Source organism: Vanellus vanellus, assembly GCF_965231255.1.
Source record: "Vanellus vanellus genome assembly, contig: HAP1_SCAFFOLD_1404, whole genome shotgun sequence".
Lineage (NCBI taxonomy): Eukaryota > Metazoa > Chordata > Aves > Charadriiformes > Charadriidae > Vanellus > Vanellus vanellus.
This window is the reverse complement of record NW_028128552.1, coordinates 12,465-34,606: the sequence shown is the minus strand read 5'-3', so window position 1 is coordinate 34,606 and position 22,142 is coordinate 12,465. Positions and strand designations below refer to the sequence as shown.

The following is a 22,142-nucleotide window of genomic DNA, read 5'->3' as shown; positions in this document are numbered from 1 at the left end:
GAGAAAGTACCACGGCAGAACGGTCATTCAAGACCGGATCGCCTCCCCAGAGATGACCCTCCAGATACATCAGTGACGCTAAGGACGCTCAAGGATCCGATCACAGGTGGCAGATGTAGACCCATGCCGTGTGCACAGGCCACAGGACATACCATGACACGCTCTAAGACTACACATGAGAACAAAACCCATACCGTGGATGATGCGGCCACAGAAGCCCTACGGCAGAACAATGACACGAATGCATTACAGCAACCTCACAAGAGAGACGACAGCAACCGCCCATGTCAGAAAGCAACTGTCAAACTCAGAACATTGGATGCATGAGAAGGAATGCGTTAAAACCAGAACCGCTTAGGGACATGGGAATGAAACCCAAGAAAATCCCTCCGTGGAAACAGGAATCTCACTGAGAGAGCTGCACGTGCCACCTGGCTCGCCACCTAGAATGCAGACTGATCAGAAAGATCCACAACATAAGATCCACTACATAGAATGACGCTCTACAGGACACCACAAAGATGAAAAGGCCTCAACTGGCACTGTGCCGATGACGCAATGCTCTCCATACACTCGGGAAGCCTAGCAAGGTGCCTGCTGATCGCAAAAGAGCTATGCAGACTTCAAGACCAGAGAAAGGTAATACGCAAGATACAGAAGACAAACCACAGAAACTACATGATGAGAGGCATGAACCGGAACCACCCTGACAGGTGCACGCTACCATCACACGGAAGAGTAACCCCCTCCCTTTACCTGCCAAAGGGGACCGCTCCGGGACACCCCTATACCCAACACTAACTTGAAAACCCATCTCTGCAACTGCTGACCCCTGCCCCTCCCTCCCCAAAGAATCTCCGTCACGAGTCCCTCCGCTGAGCTTTCAGAGGCCCCGGGCTATGAAGCTGTCCTCAACAATAAAAACCCTGATGGGCGAATTGCTTTACTCCTGCAGGAAATGGATTGTGCTTCATCACCTGCAAAAACAAACAAAAAATTGAACACACAACACTACCGTTGGAAAGCATCACATCAGTCAACGCAGACTTTTCCCGGGACATCCCCCGCCTCACACACGCCTGGGTGTTCCGCTCACCTGCTCCGCACGGATTCCGGAGCCGGATGCTGAGACCAACATTGTTTCTGACACCTAGCACAAGCAAGAAATCAAACTGGTAAAAAACAACATCAAAACAACCAAGCGATACTGCAGACACATACAGACCAATCACATCTTACCACTAATACGGGAAACAACGACCCACCTTCTCACTGTACTCCACTCCGCGGCGTCACCCTGCACAGCGTATCCCGCTATTTCTGAAAGAAGAACATCTACGATCAGCTGCATAGAGAGAGATAACTTCTGAACACTGAATTCTTGTTCCTATTTACAAACCTCATCTGGAGGCCATCCGACAGGTCACCAGAAAAAAACACCAACACACTTAAAGCCCCACACAAAGCATCCTTTCTGTCTTTGAGATTCTGACTCATGCACGACTGCAGAATGACCCCACCCACAGAGCTCAGCCCTTCACCATCACACATTAATAAAAAAACCGATTCCCAAAACCTACTGATGGGAACTCAGACTGAAATAAGATTACCGCCTTCACCTGGATACATCAGCATATTAACCATAGACTCTTACGGCTATCCCACCTACCCCTGACTCTACACCCCTGGGCAGGACGACTCCGACCCACGCAGACATGCACAGATACTACACAGAGCACTACGGACAACGCAACTCAAAGGTGCGACAAAACTGTCCGTGAGAAGAATGATGCCAGGATGGAAGTCACGGTCAGGCAAGAAGACCTGCGAAACACAAAGGTGATGCGAGAAGGCTCTGGAAAACACCAGAAGCAAGAGAAGAACATCACAGCCCGTGACGAGAATGGACTCTCAAAACCTAGATGATGTATGTGCAGAAAGCCCGGCTTCCGCACCAAAGAACATAAGGATGAAGGGAACGAGACCCAGTCCCTGAAAATGGATGGGTGGAGAGCAGAGCTACTCCTGTAACCACAAAGGATGCTGCAAAAACAGAGCTACCTAAAAGTCTACCGAGGCTCAAGACCGATCCATGGATTAGGCTGGTAAAGCGACAAAAGCGAGACCCTATTGGCACCATGCTGATGACTAGTGGCGATTGACCCCACACGCTTCACCTGAGGCACGTGTCGTGCTCCTGGTGAAAAGAGCAACGACGACATTAAGAACGGACAAAGCTCTAAGACACAAAAGACGTATCACACAGACTATAGGACAAAAGACACAGTCTGGAACCGCCCTGCCCAGTGCACACTAGCATTGCGCCTACGAGTAACATGCTCCCCCGTTACCTGTCCAAAGGGGACCGCTCCTGGACAGCCCTCTGCTCAATGCTACGTTTAAAACCTATTCATGCAATCACCAACCTCAGCCCCTCCTTCCCCCAACCCCGCCTCAGTGCCGCTCCCTTAACTTATCATTCCAATGGCCGGAAAAATTAATCCATTCGCAACGAGGAAAACCGCAGTCCGCCAACAGGATTCGTCCTGCAGTCAACATGCTCATCTTCATCACCTTTAAAGAAATACCCAAACGACACACTATGGTACCATCAGTGGCCATCACATCAGTCACAGACCTTTACCACAACACACCCCTCCTCAGAAGCACCCCTTCGTTTCTGCTCACCTGCTCCTTGTCACCTCCAAAGTCGAATGCTGGGGGTGCCTGGGAGCCACCACATGCAAGGCGCAGGAAAAGCCACAGGAACACACCTGAATTGCAACTACAACATTTTTTGTCATTACAGCACCAGCCAAAGAATTTCCAAAGTGGAGCCCACGCAAATGCACATAAGCACACATCCAGGCACCGATCTCTCTGTGCTAGAGTATCACCAAATGTGCCTCTTGCACCAGTATATTGAGGATTGCACGGCCAAAGTTCACTGCCACGCCTTGCCCTTTACCACAGGGTGGCAGGATTCTCAAACTTGTCTAACCGGGTGCTTCAAAATCTCTCATAGGCCTGTGTTATCAATAGGCACATGCTCTGCCTGTCAGGCATACAAAACTAAAGAACTTATTATATGATATACATATTCTTACAGACCCCAACTCCAAGTTACTTAGGGAGGTTTAGAATCCACCTTGACATCCTTCCATTTCTTCTCCCGCACAGACGGTCATCGCTGGTGGCACCTAAAATAACAAGCAACTGAACATTACCATTGCACTCACAAAAAGTCAACAGCCCCGTGTGCATCGTCTGAACTACCTGGCTCGCCACAAACACTCATCCGCTCCAAAAGGCTACCCACACAGTGTCTGCAACGTAAAAGGGAAAAACACTTCAGACACATGCCACATAATACTTGACTATTAGACACCAATGGTCCCACAATAGCCTTGCCAGCTCGAACTGCTCATCGGCATGGGGCATCACCCATCTCAGCCTCTGAGTGGCTCCTGCAAATACACAAAAAAAGTAGCACATGCTAAAATACAGGCTTAAACTGTAATCTGTGGATAACAACTCCCATTTCCCGCTCCTGTACCTCGACAGCTGGCCAGCCAAGCCTCCGTCAGTTTGGCTTTCCGCCTAGGGTCGTGCACCCCACCTGTAAAACCCAAATGGCACAGGTGGCACACAACTTGACCTACCTGAAAAAGGACAAATATTTTAGGCGACTTATTGACAATCACCTGGACTGATGCAGGCACTGAGTCACCTCATCACTTCAAGGAATCAAATTGAAAAAAAAAAAAAATTTACCAAAACTGCTGTCATTGAGCCACAGGTCACATCTTCGCTCTAATGCCACACAAGGTGACAAGCCTTCTCATAGTGCCCCGCTCAACCCTACTACGTCACCAGGCACAGCTTGTCCGTCTCCATCTGAAAAAAAAAAAAAAAAATTAATAAAACAAGTCACCTGGACGGGAACCAATGACTTCCTCATTCCTACGGTCACATTCCGATTCACAAATACTATCTACACTGCAACTAGAACCTAAAATAAAAAAAAAAAATTATCCCAAACTCACATTGCCATACAAAGCAACCTTTTTTGGTCATGCAGGTGCCAACTCCTGCACTCCTGCTGACCCTTGTCTGCAACATGGCACTGCTCACCCCCAAAACGACTAATGGAATAGCTATCCATACAGCCTACTGATGATTACTGAATCCCCAATGACTGTAGCCCCTGGCCACAACAGCCTGGACACAGCACCATCTACCCATAGACTCTTCCTGCCATCCCACCTACCCCTGACTGCACAACCCCGGGCAGGGCAGCTCCGAGCCACGCACGTAGACAGATGAACACACTGACACTACACAAAACCCTACAAAGTACCTGAAAGAGGAGAGAAAACTCTCAGCCTGAATGACAATACTGTGACCAAAGACGTCATCGAGCAACATGATGTAAGAAACCCTAATGGTTAAGTAAGGGTCCTCAACAGACACCCCAGAGAACGTGCAGAACGTCACGACCCGTGACAAGAAGTTACTCGACAAACTGAGAAGATGCATAATCAAACAACCGGGCTTCAAGACCTAAGAGCGCAACGATGCGGGACAGAAGGCCCGCGCCCTGATAACAGATGGCTAAAGATCAGAACTGCTCACACAGCTGGGAACCGTGCCGCAAACGAGGACCGTCCACACACTTCCATGACACCCGACCGATCGACGCTTTAAGATTTCATTGCAAGAAAAGCAAACCCCGACTGGCACTACACCGATGACTAAAGACATTCGAGACTCGGGGGGGGGGGTGCGACCCGAGACACCGTGCGTTGCTGCTTGAAAATAAGCCTGACATCAAGAACCGACAAAGTTCTAAGACAAAGACAAACCACACCAATGACACCAGAGACACAGGCTGGAACCGCCCTGCCCGGCACACGCTACCGTCAGGCTGAAGAGCAACCCGCTCCCTTTACCAGCCCAAAGGGGACTGCTCCACGACAGCCCTCTGCCCTACGCTCACTTTAAAAGCCATTCCTGCGACTCCTAACTCATTCCCTCCCTCCCCTAAACAGTTTCCAACAGCAATTCCTCAGCCTATCTTTCCAATAGCAAAAGGTCCAAATCCATCCTCAACAGGAAAAACACCACAGACAGCCAGGCAGTTTGATCCCGCAGTCACCAGGTTTCTCTACACCTTCTGAAAAATATAAAAATAAACATCCACACAACATAAACACACACGAATCTACAGACAATAACATCAGTCAACATAGCATGAGTCAATATACACCTTACCGGCACCATCACCAGCTCAGATGCATCATGGCATTCCACTCACCTGCTCTCCATGGACACCACAGTCACACGCTATGGCGCTCATTGTCGGTAGCACTTAAAAATCACAAAATTATATATGCACTTACCTGACTCAGCCACCCAAAGCGCCTCCTCTCCACGACACAGGTACCCTAAAATTCTCGTCCTATTCAAAAAACAGCCTACACAGGACCTGAAAAACCAAAGGGAAAAGCTTCACTGAGCTACCACAGAACACTTGCCTACAAGACACCTACCCTGCCCACAGCCCCCTCAACTGCTCCTACAGCTCATCACCAAGCAGCAGCACCCCACCGAGCCGCCATGGGCGACAAAAACCCAAGTTCTACAGCACATGCGGAGACACTGCCCGCAACCATAGCCCCTGCCCACCAATTCTCATAGCCCACCTCTTCCCTGTGAGAACTCGCCAACCCATCCGCTACTGCTTTGGGACTCAGCCTTCACCCCGACACACCACCTGTAAAATCGAAACGACAACAGTGGCTTATCTCATCACTGGCAATAGAACACCCCAACAACTAACTGATAGCCAATCACTCATCAGTCACAGCTTACCTGGACCAAATCAGCCCCAATGCCCGTATCCCACAGAGGTAATTGCTTCACGCTTCCAACCAAAACAGAAAAATACCCTGATGTAATCATCACACAGCCACCGCTCACAACTTCCCTCTAAGAGGACACACCAAACCACCTTCTGACAGACCTTGGCTCAGCTCTCCTACGTCACCCCACACGGTGCGTCCCCCTGACCCTGAAAAACAAATATCAAAGAAATCACCGGGAGACAGAGAGATAGCTTCATAATGACAAGCATTCCCATTGACAAATGCCATCTACAGCCCAACTACAGGCTGCCAGAAAGAAAGCCCCCTATTCTTAAACTCCACAGAAAGGATCCTCAATACCTTGAGAGGCAATCTCGATTGCTACTGCTGAACAGCCTCTCACTCATGGCTCTCCTGCACCCCTGTGAACATTACCAAAAAAAAATACCCACACAACCAGCCGATGGCTACTGGAACCCAGATGACCGTAACCCCTGGGACCAAACAGCCTAGCCGGATCGCTGGATTAACCAGACACTCTTACTGCCATCCCACCTACCCCAGACTCCACACCCCCGGGCAGGGCGGCTCCGAGCCACACACATACACAGATTAACACACGGACACTACACAAAACCCTACAAAGTACCTGAAAGAGGAAAGAAAACTCTCAGCCTGAATGACAATACTGTGACCAAAGACGTCATCGAGCAAAATGATGTAAGAAACCCTAATGGTTAAGTAAGGGGCCTCGACGGAAACCCCGGAGAACATCCAGAACGTCACGACCCGTGACAAGAAGTTACTCGCCAAACTGAGAAGATGCACGATCAAACAACCGGGCTTCAAGACCTAAGAGCGCAACGATGCGGGACAGAAGGCCCGCGCCCTGAAAACAGATGGCCAAAGATCAGAACTGCTCACGCAGCTGGGAACTGTGCCGCAAACAAGGACCGTCCAGACACTTCCGTGGCACCCGGCCAATCAACGCTGTAGGATGATAATGCAAGAAAAGCAAAGCCAGACTGGCAGTACGCCGATGAATAGAGACTTTCGAGACACCAGGGGTGCCGCTTAAGGCGCCGTGCCTTGCTGCTTGAGCATAAATCCAACGTCTACAACAGACAAAGGTCTAAGACACCAAAGACAGACTACACAGATAAGACCACAGACAAAGGCTGGAACCACCCGGCCCGGCACACGCTACCGTCAGGCTGGAGAGTAACCCGCTCCCTTTAACTGCCCAGAGGGGACTGCTCCGCGACAACCCTCTACCCTACGCTAACTTTACAAATCCTTTCCCACAGTTGTCTCCGTTGTCCCCTCTTGTGCGCCCGTTCCTCAACTCATCTTTCAAAGGGCCGGGGGTCTGAGTCCATCCTTGACTTCACACGCGAAAAACAGCTAGCCGTTAAATTCCTCCATTGACTGCATCCATCACCTGCAAAAGAGATAAAAAAAAAAAAAAAAAAAACCACACAAACCAAATCCAGAGCCTGAAGCGACAATTCTATGCACTACGTAAGACACCAAAAAAACACAAAATTACCATTACGCTTGGATAAAATCACCGGACACGTACTCCTCCTAGATACTACCCAGCCCACCACGAATGCAAGAAACCACAAAGTAACACACCTTAACGACACCCAAACCAAAATGCAAAAATATCTAAAAGAGGTAATGAACCTGCCTCCGTTGCCCCTCTCCCGAAAGTTCAGAAACTCCATCCCTTCTCCTGAATTGACAGAGAATGAACCCCGCTTCTTCCACACAACTCCCGCCCTGTATGAGTGCCTCTGAACCCCCTCTTGTCAGCTACCCCTCGGGAGCTGCTCTTCCGAGCCGTGCCCTGCAGGCAGCTCCTTTCTTGCCACGGACTCCAGGCTGCGTTACAAACCCACAAAACAAGTGAAAACCGCTGTACATTAAATCTCTCCTACTTTCTCGAGAAATGCTAACTCCCCATGTACGGATGTATACGACATGCTCACCCGAGCGCCCGCTAAATCATCTTATCGTTGCTCCTACTATGAAAATTTATATCGGCAACTTACGCTGTATGTAACAAAACCGGTGAGAAAAACCCACAGAGTTCCATCTCCAATTATGTCAGGAATTCCAGGTAGACGCAGTGCACCTGGAAAAAAAAAAAAAAGAACATGCTATTAAACCATCTTACCATCCCTGTATGCTCAATACTAAATTACTGACCTTAAAAAAAAAAAAAAAAAAAAAAAACCAAAAAAATAAAAATAAATAACAAGTTTACTTTCTATTAAATATGCTGCTGAACTTGAACTGGTCTAGAAAGTCTTTCCTACCGGTTACTATTGGTCTTTCTCTAAATGTGAACGCACACCTACCCAAATAGCTGAGCTGGATCCAAAAATGTATTTCATCTCAGGATCAGCAAAGGACCTACACCACAGACACCCAACGGCAGAATGAGCTCACTCAGCAGAGGCTGTGGCTCATATACCCCGGGCCCCGCCTACCACCCTTCCCACAACCCCCCGGGAAGGGGTGGGACGAACCAGCAGAAGGCATAAAGGCTGCCGTGGGGGTCACAGCTCCTTTCCTCGTCAGCCTTAAGTTTACGGCACGTGAGGGAGCGATCGGGGACAGCGGCGCTTACGAGAAAGGCCGATATCTGCGTTTCTACCGGGACTGCAGCGACGGTGCCGGAGACGGGACCGGGTAGGTAATTCCACTGAATTGTTCCATTGCGTAGATAGAAAGAATTAAAAATCATACTAAGCCCGAAAAGACGCTAGTTTACTAAATGTAATAATGACATTATCGACAAAATTAAGGTGCTTGAGTTTCCTTTTAAACCAAATACAGAGCTACGGGGTCGTGCGTTCCTTTTAGCGGCAACGTGCATACTACCTACCTTCTGCCCGAATTATATTCTGCATAGGACTGAACGACGAAACGGACCTAGATCCCGTGAGAAAACCTTCTCAAAAATATCTCTGCTTGTACCGTACGTCACTTACTGTAAAGTGCTGATAATTTAGAGCCCTACGTGATCTCTCCTTGACCGATACCGTTAACGGATCTAGATGAGTCCGAAAGGACGGAAAGCACCAAAACATGTGGAAATGCAATAAAAGTATCGGAAATGGGATGAAGCAGTCTAAGTAACACCTGAGTACCTAGAACAAAAATAAATTGCCAAAGACAACAAAAACCACCATGGGAAGGATGTCTATAGAAATAGAAGAGGGCTTCCTAAGAGGAGACCTGAGCCGACGATAGGCATCTTTAGGGTGCCGGATACGATATAGAAACAGACTATAAGACAGACACCAAACAGGTGGCTCTGGAGCATACAGATGGTTTCGGCAAAAGTTCTATCGGAACAGGAGACACGGTCAGAGGAATTAGAAAGGTCCCAAAGGGGCCGAAGAGACCAAAGGAGATGGGGAGATGTGACGAGCTCAAAAGGGAATTGAGCAAAATACAGATGTCCTCGAGGACCTGGAGACGGACTGGAGGGTGACCGAGGGTGACAGAGCAAACAGACAGACCAGAGTAACAGATGCGGACTCGGGAAGCGTTCTGGGGGAAAAGAGGGGTGCGGAGTGCCCTCCGGAACTAAACTGGGACTCCGGGACATAGCGGTTGTGTCAGGAGAGCTCGGAGGGAGCAGCGGAGGAGTCCCAAGGGGCCTGAGAGCTCAAAGAAGCCTCAAAAGTAAGGAGGAGGAACTCCGAAGGGGAGTTCGACAAAGTACGGATACTGTCAGGGCGCTGGGGGCAGAAAGACGGCTTCCTAAATTGCATATCGTAAGCTAAGGGCGCTCTGAGGCGCACAAAAAAATACTACCCAAAGGAAGCTGAACTGCTCTATGCGCGCTGTGGAGTACGAGAAAGGACTCGGAACGCGTGGCTATAGAGAGTAGAGGCATTAGGAGGGGGCAGAGTAAGAAAAGAAGGCTCAGAGCCACGTCAGGTGCTTCCGAGTTCCAGGACGGCATCTGGGCAAATTACAAATGCATGAGCGAGAGAAGAACCTAATGGTTATACCCTCAGTAGCAGACAGAAAAATAACGGAGCGTTGTACGGCAAAGAAAAAACAGAGGCTCTGACGGACCGAAAGAAAGGGAGATTAAGTGCTAAGAGGTGCTGGGGAGATCGAGGAGGGTCTCGGGAAGCATCTTGATGGTGAGGAGAGGGGTGTCTATGAGGACTGAGGGACCAAAGAAGGCTTGGGGACGACGAGGAACTCGGGTGATCCTCTGAGTGGAGTACAGATGGTCTCGGGTCGCAGGGGACAGAATGTTCAATCCTAGGTAGTGTAGAAGAACGAGTGCTCTACGGCTCAAGGATGGCCCCACCTAAAGAGCAACAAGACGGATGTGGAGCACAGGGAAAGTGTCGGAAGTCGGAGGGACAGAAAAATGACTGCGAACACGATGATTGACTTTCAACAGAGTAACCGTGTCATTGGAGGCCCAGGAAACTAATAGAGGCACAGCTCGAGGGAAGAGAGGACGGAAGGACTGGGCTGGGTCTTGAGGAACGGTCTGGGAGCACCTGCCCGCCGGAGTCGCGAGGTTCAGACCGGAACCCCTTCCTTTCTAAACTCCTGAGAAAGGAATCTAGGTGGAACCCGTCTTAGCCTCTGACCGTAAATAAAGAGCTTGTGCCCCAGGTTCGGTCACAAAGTTGATTTATGAACGGCTCGGGGCCTCCAAAGAGGGACCCCGCGGGTTCTTTTCCTGTGCTTTTTAAAGCCTCACATTCTATTGCGTAAGCTATTCAGGCACATGTTAACGTGACGAGTGCGGCTCTTGACCGATTAAATTGTTCAACGGTTAGTGTGTCCTCTTTGATGACTGGAGTTTTAGCGCGGGTGATTTTACCGTCTTCTGTAGTTTCCGGATCTCTCTGTCTCATCCGTTGAGGTATGTCATCCGTCTTCTGATGATTATGGGCAGAACGGTCCCTTTTTTCATTTCGAAGAATAATAGTTTCCCCTTGACCGAAACAGTCGCTGTAATTCATAACGTCAACTATACAATCTTCATTATTATGACTTACAAGATTTCATTGTTACTTAGGTAACAATGTATCAAAGTCATGCAAAACTACTAGCTGTTCGTGCGCGAACAAGCAGTTCCGCCAAAGTTCGCTACGTTGCTGTTACATCTTGCGGTCTAAGGCTTTGCTGATCTAGCTAGATACACTAGGGAAAACTTCGGTTTCCCACTCTGGGTCGCAGATACGGACTCAGGCGCTCTTCCGAGGGAACGAGAGGGGTTTGATGCCTGCGATAAAGTTAAACGTATGCTAAGGGCAACCTGGAAAGCATCCGTAGGTGTTGCGACACGGTGAGAGAGACCAAGGAAGACTCGGGGACGTGAGGAGGGAGTCCGGAGAGGCTGGGGACCAAATGGAAGCACGCTAGATGGCAGAGAGGACGATAAGAGAACTCTGAGGCACAAACAAAGAGAGGATGGGAGTCTGAGGGAAAGAGCTCAGACAGAAAATTTGATCGGGGATCGAGTAAATAATAAAGAAAATCAAGAAATAGCAAAGGCAATCTGGAAAGACGTAGAAAGAAAATTTAAAAATAGAGGGCACTAAGGAAAGGCAAGAAATAATTAAAAATAGAGACAGCAAAGGAGATAAATGTGGACAGAAAGTCTTCAGACTATCCGTGATTAAGGAATCCAGGAAAAAATTAGAAAATAGCCATGGCAAACTAAAATGTGGGAGTACGCAGAAAATCTAAAAAGCGATAGCACAAAGGAAGACAATTTTTAAAAAATGGCAACGAGACTAAAAGTAGGCATAGCCAGGACGATAAAAAAGCGATAGGCAACAGGGGAAGTAAAGACAAAGATTAACGGCAAACTAAAACAGATGTAAAAGAGAATTTTAAAAGCGATGGCACTAAGGAAAGACGAGAAAATTAAAAAAGATAAGCAATACAGAGAAACAGGGAAACAGGCAAAAACCCAGACAATATGAACAGCTAACTGAATCAGACACGTAGAATGAAGGTTCTCAAAACTGTGAGCATTAACGAAAGAAGAAAAAAGTTTAAAATAAACACAGACAACGAGATAAAAGCAGATAGAAAGGACAAGGTAAAAGCAAGAGCAATTAGACAAAAAATAAATTAAAATGAAAATATAGGGACAGCAAACTAAATAAAAATCTTTAAAAGCCACAGGGTACATCACCAGCACAGAACACTTAATAAATGACTATTGACTACTTCATAAAAGTAAACAGAGACAGAGATATGGCGACAGGGTAAGAGGCAGACAGGAAAACATTACAAAATGGGGATAGCTAACTGAATAAAAGTTCACCTAGTGATAACATTTAAAAAGCAAACGGATTATTAAAGAGGAGAGGGAGAGAAATTACAGCAGACAAGCTTTTAGGTCAAGAAAAAGACAAAGAGATTACTTACCGATTACTGTCACAGACAAACCAGGTTCGACTTGGGGAAATTAAGTCATTGTCCCTCAAATAATGCAAATAAGAACAAATCCAAAAAACAGCTTCCTGCCACCCCTCCCTCTTTTCCTGGGCGCCTCTTCTCTCCTGACTTCTCTACATCCCACCCCTGACCAACGTAGGGGGACATGGCGTGGGGGTTGCGGCGCCTTCCTCCTCAGGCTCTTTTTCTGCTCCAGTGTGGGGTCCCTCCCGCGAGGCCACAGGTCTGGCACAGGCTCTCGGCTTCCTTCAGGCACAACCACCTGCTCCGGCCTCGGGTCCTCCACGCGCCGCAGGGGCACGTTGGCTCCACCCTGGACCTCCCTGGACTGCAGGGGGACAGCCTGCCTCACCACGGTCTTCACCACAGGCTGCAGGAGAATCTCTGCTCTGCTTCGTACCAGCGCTGCCGATGGGCTCAGCTTTAACCAGCAGCACATCCGTCTCAGAGTGGGAACTGGCTGTGCCCAACATGCAAGCGCAATGGGCCACAAGGCAGAGGAGGAGGAGTTAAAAAAGGGAACGGTGAGGTAGACAGAGATAAACTGAAACATACCAAAAAACCTCAATGAGGTGAAGGGCACAGACAAAACAATTAAAGAATGTGGACAGGCAGCCAGGCAGAGAGAGAACAATAAAGGTAAAAATGGGCGGTGAGACACATATTTTATATTCTAAAATCCTTTATGTAATCGAGGAGGGGTTTTGTAGAGTACATTTTTATTTTGGACACCTTCGCTATACACAAACAAATAATCATATGTCAATAGATGAGATGGTTTTCTCTATTGCAATGGCTCCCACCCGTGTTTCCAGATTGTAATGTTTTCTAATGTCCCCTATGAATGTCCGTCCTCTGACGCATACGCCCCCCACCATGGACCTTGGGCTGCCGTAAATGGCATCATCCTATTTCAGCGTATTCCCAAATAGGCCAGAAAAAAGAGGAAGGCTTCAGGTGGACATGCGGCACGTCCTTTAAAGATGAGAAGTATTTGAAGACTTCAAATGAGTGTGGATCCATTGGATGAAATTTTGAAGCCACTGATAGTGTGGCAGTAAAGCTGCTGTCTGTTCTCGAGAAAGGGCTTGTCCCTCCCCCATTCCCTTCGGGTGGACATGTATGCGTGTGCTTCTATCCTAAAAAATAAAAAAAGAAATAAAAAAAACAGGGGAAAGGGGCAGGGGGAAGGGGCAGGGGGAAGGGGCAGGGGAAAGGGAGGGAGGAGGGAGTGGAAAGGGAGGGAGGAGGGAGGGAGGAGGGAGGGGAAAGGGAGGGAGGAGGGAGGGGAAAGGGAGGGAGGAGGGAGGGGAAAGGGAGGGAGGAGGGAGGGGAAAGGGAGGGAGGAGGGGAAAGGGAGGGGGGAGGGAGGGGAAAGGGAGGGAGGAGGGAGGGGAAAGGGAGGGAGGGGAAAGGGAGGGGAAAGGGAGGGAGGGGGGAGGGAGGGGAAAGGGAGGGAGGAGGGAGGGGAAAGGGAGGGAGGAGGGAGGGGAAAGGGAGGGAGGAGGGAGGGGAAAGGGAGGGAGGAGGGAGGGGAAAGGGAGGGAGGAGGGAGGGGAAAGGGAGGGAGGAGGGAGGGGAGAGGGAGGGAGGGGAGAGGGAGGGAGGAGGGAGGGGAGAGGGAGGGAGGGGGGAGGGAGGGGAGGGAGGGGGGAGGGGGGAGGGAGGGGAAAGGGAGGGAGGGGAAAGGGAGGGAGGGGAAAGGGAGGGGGGAGGGAGGGAGGGGAAAGGGAGGAGGGAGGGAGGGGAAAGGGAGGGAGGAGGGAGGGGAGAGGGAGGGGAAATGGAGGGAGGGGAAAGGGAGGGGGGAGGGAGGGAGGAAGGAGGGGGAGAGGGGGGAGGGAGGGGAAAAGGAGGGAGGGGGGAGGGAGGGAGGGGAAAGGGAGGGAGGGAGGAGGGACGGAGCGGAAAGGGAGGGAGGGGGGAGGGAGGGGAAATAGAGGGAGGGAGGGGAAAGGGGGGGAGGAGGGAGGGAGGAAGGAGGGGGAAAGGGGGGAGGGAGGGGAAAGGGAGGGGGGAGGGGAAGAAAGGGAGGGGGGAGGAAGGAGGGCGGGGAAAGGGGGTGGAGGGCGGGGAAAGGGGGAGGACGGCAGGGGGAGGGGGGAAAACGGGGGGAGGAGGAAAAACGGGGGGAGAAGGGTAAGAGCGGGAGAGGGTCGGGGGGATGAGGAGGGTAAGGGGGAGGATGGGGGTTGGAGGTGGGGAGGAGGAGTAGGGTGGAGGAGAGGAGGGGGTAAAACACGGGGAAGAATAGGAGATGTGGAGGAAAGAGGACACTGCGGGGGGGAAGGGAGGGCAGCAGCGAAGAAACAATAAAGGGGGGGTGGGTGAGGTGTAAAGGTAGAAAAACAGGGGCAAGGGGGGTAGAAAGACAGAGAGGAGAGCTAACACCGGGGGAAAGGAGGGGAAAAGCGGATGGAGTAGGGGAGAGGAAAGAGAACATGGGATAGGGAAGAAAGAAAGGAGGAAAGACGGGATATGGGACAGTGGAAAAATGGAAAAGAAAAAAAGGGGTGATGCGGAGGCAAGGAAATGAGGAAAGGGAGAACTGGAATGGAAGGAAAACGAGAAAAAGGGGACTGGGGGAAGGAGAGGGGCAAAGGGATAGTGGATATGTGGGGGAGTGGGACAGAGAAAGAAGTAAAGTGGCAACAGCAGGGAAGCCACCAGGAAAAGACAGAAAGCGTATGAGGGTCAGGAAAAGGGAGAGTGTAACTGGAGGGAATAAAACGGAAAGGGGGAAGTGCAGAGACAGCTTTGCGTGGGGGCAAGGAAAGGGGAAAGCAGGAAGAAGGATGGCTTGAGAATAAGGAGGAGAGGGGAAGGGGAGGATGGAACAGTACAGAAAGAAAGGAGGCAAGGAGGGACAGACCAGTGCAGAACTAAAAGGAGGAAAAGTGGGATGGAGGAAAAACAAAAAGACGGGGGATGAGGGAGAAAAGGAAAGGGGGGAAGGGAAAGTAGAAACAGGGGGGAAAAAAACAGCACGGGCAAGCTGTAAAGATGGAAAACCAGGAGCAACAGTTAGGAGGTGGAGGCCAGGAGATGGAATCGAGAAGGCAGAGGTCGGAAAGTGGAGGCCGGAGAGTGGAGGCCGGAGATCGAAAAGTGGAGGCCAGAAAGAGGAGACCAGAGAGTTGAGGCGGGAGACTGGAGGCCAGAGAGTGGAGGCCAGGACGTGGAGACCGGAGAATGGAGGCCAGAAAGTAGAGGCCGGAGAATGGAGACCGAAAAGTAGAGGCCGAAAAGTGGAGGCCAGGAGGTGGAGGCCGGAGAGTGGAGGCCGGAGAGTAAAGGCCAGAAAGTGGAGGCCGAAAAGTGGAGGCCAGAAAGTGGAGGCCGAAAACTGGAGGCCGAAAAGTGGAGGCCGGAGAATGGAGCCCAGAAAGTGGAGGCCAGAGAGTGAAGGCCGGAAACTGGAGGCCGGAGAGTGGAGGCCAGAAAGTGGAGGCCGGAGAGTGGAGGCCGAAAAGTGGAGGCCAGAAAGTGGAGGCCGAAAAATAGAGGCCGAAAAGTGGAGGCCGAAAAGTGGAGGCCGAAAAGTGGAGGCCGAAAAGTGGAGGCCGAAAAGTGGAGGGTTTCCTGTGTAACGGGAGCATGGCACACCGCAAGTGCATGCCCATGGGCAGGCCCCGTCCTACTAGGCAATATCTTGAAATGACACTAAAAATGTCCTTTCCCCAGGGCTGATATATCACGTGTCTACCTTCGGTTCTTATGATTATGCTGCAGAGAACCGCCTAGAACAAGTAACACGCATAAACCAGCTCTCAAACATGCACTAATTACACACAAACTGTCACACGGCACTGTCATGAGTCACGGTCATACACACGTGCCTCTGTGGTTATTCCAAGTCAGATGTGCACAAGATCAACACTGCACAGCCCCATTCCACCGTGCACACCTCAAGACCACTGTATGCTCACACACACTCTCTGCGACTGAGTTGCACACACACCGGTACCCAGCCAAACCCAAAAGGCAAAGCAAAACAAACCGGAGTGCCATGAGACCAAACGATACTTTGCTTGAATACATGCTATACATTATTGTTTGCACCTGCAGACAACACCGAACTTAATCAGCTCCTACTGCTCATTTCACTGCTTTACTGCTCAAACTATCTTCCTCACACTACTCCTCAAACCTCATTTAGTACTCCTACTATCTCCCTACCTGCTTGCCCACATTACATAAACTGTCTGTCCCTCAGCCTCGACACCGTGGCTGTCGTCAAGTTCCTCCTGGTGACACCACGATAGGTACGGGCCTTCCTACACTTCCCGCTCCCCTCAGTGATGCGCTCTCTTCCCACATGTGTGTAAGGTCCCCGCTGCTGGACTACCGCATCTCCAAAACTTGCTTGTCTGAAGAGGGAACAGGTGACTGCTGCTTCTCTGGAACCAGCTGCAGACCTCCGCAAAACAAACTACACAAAAAAAAGTCATGTTGCCATACTTGTCACAGCCCTTGCCAACACTATACCTCGCTTACGAAATACTGAAAAGTGCACCTGCTGCAATACCCCTTCCTGCTCCACACTGGGCATCTCCCACAACACCCCACAACTTTGCTCCAGGACCATGAACAACTGCTACAGACAACGCCCAGAAACTACCAACACTATTCATCAACCAGGAGAATGTGCCCCAATAACACCAAATCCAGCAACCTACCAAGTAACCCTGCCTGCGAAAACCCCGGCCCGTGCCTGACCTCCGCCCAAACTTTGGCCATGAACGTCGCCTCACATAGCGGCCGGGACGGGGAAAAAAAAAACTCAGCCAGGGGAAAAACAAAAAAAATCCCCGGGGTACGGTTTTTTTATTCGAGCTGTGTGCCCTACATGCCTGCAAAAGAAAACATGCAGACCTCCGCAGCCATCCTGCGGGTCCACAACACAAACAAAACACACCCCCCTCCCTCCGCTACCCCAAAAGCCTCACCGCCCGCTCGGCTCCTACGTTCTCCCATGTGACGGCCGTAAGCAGCCATTGGCACGTCTCTGCGGCACTCCTCAGGAGTGCCAAACACAGCGGCCTCGCAGGTGACCCTGCCTGCGAAAACCCCGGCCCGTGCCTGACCTCCGCCCAAACTTGGGCAATGAACGTCACCTCGCAGAGCGGCCGGGACCGGGCAAAAAAAACTAAGGCGGGGGGGGTGGGGTGGGGTGGGGAGATTCGCCAGGCCGAGGTTATTTTATTCCAGTTATTTGCCCTACGAGCCTGCAAATCGCTGACTGCTCTGAGCCCTGTCACACTGCTCTATGCCTCTGCTCTTTCTGCACGCTTACTGCAAGTCACCTACAACAACTGCATTACAACTGCAAAGGCATTACTGTCTTACCTTACCTTACCTCACTGTCTATTTCGCATTCGCTCCGCGCCCGGCCACGGACAGGGAGACGGAGACCCTTTAGCCATCTACGCTGCCTACACAATACCATACGATACATACAACCATAGAGCCCCGTAATGTGCACCCAAGTCAAACAACTTGACGTGCGCTTAGAGCGCCATCGAGACAAAATATGATACAGGGTGGTACAATGAGCGTCCATCTCCGACAGCAGTACAGACGGTTAGGGAGTGGGACGACGCATGGTGCTCTCCGGCAGCGGTCCGGATGATTACGGAGGGGTGCCGATAGAAGGCAAACACCGATTTGGAGCGATACGCTGCCAGCCGCTCCCGTCTGTCGGTAGATGCTGATGCGGACCAAGACGCGGCAAATCCAATACGTAGCTGAACAAGGCAGTACGCATCGAAATACAGAACAGTGCAGTAAAAAAAAACACAATACGCGGTGGTATGATGCCAGACCGTCTCAGACGGCGGTCGACACTATTTCACGGTAGTACAATGCAGAACCGATACTCAGCAGAACACTACAATACACATTCAGATACACAGTAATCCAGTAACAACACACAGTACGGGGCAGCACAAAGCCAGATGATCTCTGCTGGCGGGCGAGATGGTTAAGGAGCGTCACGATGGGATACAAAGTAGAGCTACGCAATATGAGATGGTCTCCAAAGTCAGTCAAGACTACTACAGAGGAATACAATGCAAAACCAATACAGAGACGTACAGTGGAATAGGCATTTAAACAGGCAATGATCCAATTAAAAAACAACCCAAAACAAACCACCAGGGTCATACAATGCAAACCCATCTCCGATGTCAGTTGAGACCGTTACAGAGCTATACAATGTGAGAAACGATGCAATACGGGGTCATACGATACAAGACGGTCTCGGATGGCAATCGGGAGACATCCAGCTCACAGTGCGATACGATGCAAAGCCGATACGATGCCAAACAAAGCACGGTGCGTTGTGGTACAGACCGATCGACTACAAAAAAAAAAAAAAAAAAAAAAAAAAAAACCACAGTACGGGACGATATGAAGCGAGACTGTCTCGCGTGGCGGTCGAGATAGTTACAGGGCGGCACGGTGCGAGACAAACCGCAACATGGGCCGATACAACGTGAAACGGTCTCCGATGGAGGTTGAGACAATTCCAGGGCGGTACAACGCAAAACCTAACAGTGCCGTACACATTCAAATACAGAACAGGCCGACAGAAAACGCAAGACGGAGTTACGCTGTGAGACGGTCTCGACAATTACAGGGCGGTACGATGCGACACATACCCAAATACAGACCTTGACGAAGCAAAAACAAAAAAAAAAAAACACACAAGCGCTGCCGACCGAGGCGGTCTCGGACGGCAGTCAAAACTAGACTGCTGCAATGCAACGCAACGCAACTCTCGAATGAAACGTGCGCGAGAAGCTTGGGTTTGGGACCCGACCCCAGAAAGACACGCGGATGAGATGCCGTAGGACATCTCTATGGGACCAGAAAGTACAAGAGCGGAGCAGAGCGGTCCGTCTGGGCCCCATCGCCTCCCCAAAGGTGACCCTCCAGATACATCTGCGATGTTAAGTACACTTGAAGGTCCGATCGCAGGCGGCAGACGCAGACCTGTGCCGCACGCAGAGGCCACAAGAGTGACCGTGAGACGCTATAAGACTGTGGGTGAGAACGACTCCCGTACGGTCAATGATGCCAGCGCAGAAGCCCTACGGCGCCACGATGATGCAGATGCCTTACAGTGGCCCCGAAAGAGAAGCGACGACTGCCACCCCTGACAGAACGCGACTGTCAAACTCATAACGGCGGATGCATGAGAAGGCAGGCTTTAAGACCTCAACCCCTTAAGGGCACGGGAACGAAACCCCAGAAGAGTACTCTGTGGAAATGGGAATCTCGACGACGGAGCCGCACGTGCCGCCTGGCTGGCCGCCACGAGTGGAGACTGATCGGAAAGATCCGCAACATAATATGCACTGGATGGAAGGACGCTTTAAAGTAGGCTATCGAGACGAGAACGGCTCGAGGGGCACTATGCCGACGAGACGACGCTCTCTAGACACTCGGGAGGGCTACCGAGGTGACTGTGGATCGCAAAAGAGCTACGGAGACTTCGAGACCAGAGGAAGGTATTACGCAAGACAGAGAAAACGGACCACACAAACTACATGATGACAGACGCGAGCCGGAACGGCCCTGACGGGTGCACACTACCCTCACGCTGAAGAGCGACCCCCTCCCGTTACCTGCCCGAAGGGGACCGCTCCGGGACAGCCCTCTGCCCTACGCTAACTTTAAAACCCGTCTCCGCAGTTGCCGACCCTGTCCCCTCGCTCCCCAAACAATCTCCGCCGCGAGTCCCTCTGCTGACCTTTTGGAGGGCCTGGACTCCTAATCCATCCTCGACAAAAAAGACCCCGATTGGCAAACGGCATTATTCCTGCAGGCGACAGATTCTTCTTCATCGCCTGCAAAAACAAACAAAAAAAATGCGCAGGCAACAGTGCCATTGGGAAGCATCGCATCGGTCAACATAGACTTTTCCTGTGACAGCCCCCGCCTCGGACACGCCGTGGTGTTCCGCTCACCTGATCTGCACGGATTCCGGAGTCGGGTGCTGTGACCGTCCTTCTTTCTGGCACCTAACACATTCAGGAATTGAAACTGGGGAAAAACAACAAGAAAACGACAGCCGAGTCTAACTGCTGTCACAGAGATAACGGTCATATCTCCCCTCTAGTACCAAAAACAATGACCCACCTGCTCACGGTGCTCTGCTCGGCTCTGCTGCGTCACCCTGCGCAGCTTGTCCCTTCGTATCTGAAAAACCAACAGCGACGATCAGCTGGATGCAGAGAGATAGCTTCGTAACAATAAAGTCTCCATCCTTTTTAGAAACCTCATCTGCACGCCAACTGGCAGCTCGCCAGAAAGAAAAAAAAAAAACAAACAAAGAAAAAAAAAACACACCACACCCACACCACAAACTTCAAGCCCCACGCAAAACATCCTTGGCGTCTTTGAGATGCAGTCTCCTGCGCTGCCGCTGAACGGCCCCTCCCGCAGAGCTCTGCCCTTCCCCATAAAGCGTTAATGAAAAACCCGTTGGCAAAATCTGCTGCCGGCTATTCGGTCCAAAATGACCTTACCGCCTTTGCCTCGACACATCGACATATTAATTGTAGACTGTTACGGCTATCCCACCTACCCCTGACTCTACACCCCTGGGCAGGGCGACTCCGAGCCACGCAGACATGCACAGATACTACACGGAACACCACAAACGACCCGCCTCAAACGTGAGAGAAAACTCTCAGCCAGAAGAATGACGCAGGGATGGAAGTCGCTGTCGGGCAAGAACACCTGCGAGACCACAACGGTGACGTGAGGACGCTCTGGGAAACACGCAAAAGAAAGAGTAGACCGTCGGGGCCCGTGACGAGAAGTGACTCTCAAAACCGAGATGACGTATGTGCGGGAAGCCCGGCTTCGACACAGAAGAACATGAGGATGAAGGGAACGACACCCGGTCCCGGAAAATGGATGGGTAGAGAGCAGAGCTGCTCGTGCAGCCGGGAACAATGCTACAAAAGCGGGGCGACCGAAAAGCCTTCTGAGGCTCAAGACCGATCCACACTTTAAGCTCATAAAGCGACGAGAGTGACACCCGATTGGCGCCATGCTGATGAGTACTGCCGATCAAGCCCCACGGGCTGCACACGAGGCACGTGTCGTGCTCCTCGTGCAAAGCGCAACGACGACATTAAGAACGGACGAAGCTCTACAACACGGAAGACGTATCACACAGACTGTACGACAACAGACACAGGCTGGAACCGCCCTGCCCGGCACACGCTAGCGTCGTGCTGACGCGTAACCCGCTGCCCCTTTACCCACCCAAAGGGGACCGCTCCTGGACAGCCCTCTGCCCTACGCTACCTTTAATACCTGTCCCTGCAATTGCCGACCTCGTCCCCTCCTTCCCCCGACCACACTGCGATGCCGCTCCCTCGACTTATCTTTCAGAGGGCCGGGAGGCTTAATCCATTCGCAACGAGGAAAACCGCAGTCCGCCAACGGAATTCGTCCTGCAGTCGCCAGGATCCTCTTCGTCACCTTTAAAGACATACCCAAACCCCACACAAGAGTGCGGTCAGTCGGCATCGCGTCAGTCAACACGGACCTTTACCGCAACACGCCCCTCCTCAGAAGCGCCGCTGCGTTTCTGCTTACCTGCTCCGTGTCAACTCCAAAGTCAAATGCTGCGGCTGCGTGTGAGCGGGCACGGGAAGGCCGCGGGAAGAGCCACAAAAACACAGGTGAAGTGTGACGAGTAAGTATTTTGTCATTACACCGCCAGCCGGGAAATTCCCAAAGGGGGGCCCGGGCAGAGGCACACGAGCGCAGATCCAGGCATCGATCCGT

At 51.1% G+C, this 22,142-nt stretch overlaps 1 long non-coding RNA gene across 1 annotated transcript; it reads right to left on the bottom strand.

Moving 5' to 3' along the window:
- Nucleotides 1-1,278: 1,278 nt before the first annotated feature.
- On the bottom strand, nt 1,279-20,538 carry LOC309684173. The gene is made up of 15 exons (XR_014270278.1): nt 20,478-20,538; nt 20,306-20,381; nt 20,089-20,185; nt 7,925-8,007; nt 5,706-5,776; nt 5,403-5,488; nt 5,125-5,176; nt 3,775-3,897; nt 3,557-3,662; nt 3,412-3,467; nt 3,277-3,326; nt 3,112-3,200; nt 2,689-2,785; nt 2,474-2,574; nt 1,279-1,320 (listed from the first exon to the last, which is right to left on the bottom strand). It is a non-coding gene; the product is annotated as an uncharacterized lncRNA (long non-coding RNA).
- Between the last annotated feature and the right edge of the window lie 1,604 nt (nt 20,539-22,142).